General features: G+C 29.9%; 1 protein-coding gene across 2 annotated transcripts in view; it reads left to right on the top strand.

The window, feature by feature from the left end:
• Positions 1 to 3,198, top strand: part of LOC127699116 (dihydroxyacetone phosphate acyltransferase-like) — a 226,750-nt gene that overhangs the window by 171,015 nt on the left and 52,537 nt on the right. The gene's annotated exons all lie outside the window — the stretch shown is intronic.

Raw genomic sequence — 3,198 nt, 5'->3', positions numbered from 1 at the left:
TTCCGCTGAAATGCAAAGTGGACTATTCCACTTTATTTTTGTAGGGGAAAAACCACATCAAAGTGAAAGTGAAAGTCCATCAAAGTACTATCAGTGCTAGTCAGATTCCTGCTTTTCAAAGATTTGTGTTTATAGCCTTTATACTTTATGATGATTTATTTACTACCGGTATTATTTAAATGAAAGAACGTGAAATTTATATGTTATAAATTGTGTATCAGTTTTATTTTACCGGTAGTTTAAATCAATTGACCTGGGCAGTCATCAATGTATTATTTTCACAGATTTTTGGCTGCTTGGTGACATTTACAGTATTTTTAAACATCTATTTTTAGCAATAGTATCCATATATTTTGTAAATCCACAGTAAAACCAGATTACAAGTAAATAGACCCTGCTTGCATTTTATAAACAGATTTTATTTTTTGCCTTATCTTTCAGTTTGGAAAAAAAAAAAACATCTTATTAATCCTTTATCATTTATCTTTGGCACATAATTTACAGCATAATTTTATGTAGTGTGGATGAAATGTAATTATTGATGAATCATTTCAATAGATTATAGATCATCAATCTAAGATTCTATTGAGGTCAATTATGTAATACAAGAGCATGTATTGTATAAAATGATTTAACATACTTTCTATTACACAATGTAATACACAATTCTTGACCTCAATTTGCCTTAGGAAAGAAAATGTAGAATGATGACATAGTTCCAGCTTGGCTGGATCAAAAGCTAGGTCCTTACAACATGTTATTGTACAAAATTTGTAGTTGTTTCTTAGGTTCTGTGGATTCATTATTATTCGTGGAATACCAATTTTTGTTGATTTCGTGAATGATCTAGACACAAATTTTTAAATGTTCTAGAAGTACAATTTTTTTATAAATGCTTGTATGCAGACTTTAGCAGAATCATGAAACCAAATATCAACAAAAATACAGTTTTTCCTCAATCCACGAAATTGGTATCCACGAAAATAAATGAATTCACAGTATATCAGAGGTTTTTTTTTGTGTTGATGGTTTCCCAATGGGACAATGCAAAAGGAACTCTCCAAATGGCAGATAGTTTAGTTGGTAGATCAGATCCAAAGTGACTAATACCTCACCATGAATTTTAATTTATGTCATACTAAATCAATGTAATAGTATTTTTTATGTTTGTCAAAAGGGGTACGGTGAAACTTGAGTTAACGTTTGAGTTTAATTGTCAAATTCCACACAGTCTATGAGTTGACCTTTTAATTTGAGTCAATCTGTCAGTCTTTTATTTTATTTCTTCCTAACAGAATAGTCAGATCATAACATTTCACCAGTAATTGAACTTCAATTGAAGTATGATATTTTACAGATATGTTGTAGAAAGATTTAATGATAAACTGTCAAATGATTGAACTAGCTGCAATTAGTGTAATTTACAAATACAAAAGTAAAAACATAATGTATCTATAACTTTTTCAAATATATGATTGAAGATTCAAACTGATTGCCTAATCACAAAGCAATGTAACAGTTGGAAAGCCATTGAACATTATTGAATCACTAGCTATCACACTTTGTCTTAAATTTTCAATCAGATTTCAATACAGACAAGAACAATATGACATGCTAAGTCATATATAGTAAACTCTTCAGATATATTTTATGTGTATTTGTTGTATAAACGATTGCAATATACTTATCCCTCAAAGAACTCTTGTCAGGCTAAGACCAGCCATCTTGAATGGCTGATTTGGTAAATGAATATAACTTTTAAAGTAGTCATTTGTGGATTGTTTTGTACATAAATCAGGCCTATAATGGTTTACTTTGACCTATACTGGTTTACTTTTATAAATTGTGACTTGGATGGAGAGTTGTCTCATTGGCACTCATACCACATCTTCTTTTATCTCTTAGTTTGAATTAATTTACATTTGTCATTTTAGGGGCCTCTTATAGCTGAATACCTGTATGTGCTATAGCTTTTGCTCATTGTTGAAGGCCGTACAGTGACCTATAGTTGTAAACTTGTATGTCATTTGGTCTCTGGTGGAGTGTTGTCTCATTGGCAATTATACCACATCTTCTTATTTTCATATGATATACAAAGGTTTTGTTCCAATGAGCATTATTCAATAATGAAATACTGCCTTTAACACAGAATATCTTTTCTTTACATACCGGGTATATAAAAGACTAAGAGTAAATATTGATAAAATTTTATGTTACATGACAATCCAACAGTACATGCAGTTCCCATTGTGTTTCAAAGAAAATTGGTACAGATTTTATGGTGTGATGGTTTAATTAATTTGATCTACCTATATGGCAATGATCTATATTAAGAACTTATAAAATTATTAAAAGAAGTCTGACCTATAATTGTTTACTTTTACAAATTGTGACTTGGATGGAGAGTTGTCTCATTGGCACTCATACCACATCTTCTTATATCTATTGACACCTCTATTTCTGTATTCACAAAACATCTGTCTGGAAGAGCCTTCATGGGTTATGCACCAGACCAAAAGTTTGAGGAGCTAAAGTCATATAATTTTTAAAATTACATGTCATCCATAATAGGAACAAACTAAAGTTAAGTCCAAAAAAAACCCCTCATGACTTTTATACCTTTTTGGAGAATCTTGAAAACTTCAGAAAAGTAACTAATAGTCTGTTTAATGGAAACTTGTCAACGGAATTCTGTACAATATGTTACAATTTAACATTTATGATACTTCTAGCTTTAACCTTCGGTAACATTATGTTGCTTAATCTTTAGTTTTCTGTGCAATGTCTTTCCATCGTTTTTATTTTGCCCATGGTGTCTGTTTTTTAAAATATAAGACTTTTGATTTTTGATTGTCCACTTCACTATTAGCAATATTTTTTGTTAATAATGAAACTAGTTTATTGGTATATATATATATGCATTTACTCTCTGTTGAAATCATTCAAAGACCTTATAATGTCAAATACTTGATCATGTTATATCCCATTCAGTAGCATATACTATAGTGTTCAGCATGTTTTCTACTCTCTGTCCATCCTTCAATCATAATCTAAATTGATGTTTCGTTGTGTTGTTACAAATTTCTAAAAACTGTCAAGACTGTGTTATAAGACTTAAATTAATTAATTTCTGAAAAGTATATGGATTTTGAGGTGATATACAAAGAATAATTTGTCTTATGCTTAAAACTGCATTTA

This window comes from Mytilus californianus, unplaced genomic scaffold, assembly GCF_021869535.1.
Source record: "Mytilus californianus isolate M0D057914Y unplaced genomic scaffold, xbMytCali1.0.p SCAF_4, whole genome shotgun sequence".
In the NCBI taxonomy this organism is placed as follows: Eukaryota; Metazoa; Mollusca; class Bivalvia; order Mytilida; family Mytilidae; genus Mytilus; species Mytilus californianus.
The sequence above is the reverse complement of the archived record's forward strand: the minus strand, read 5'-3'. Positions and strand labels throughout refer to the sequence as shown.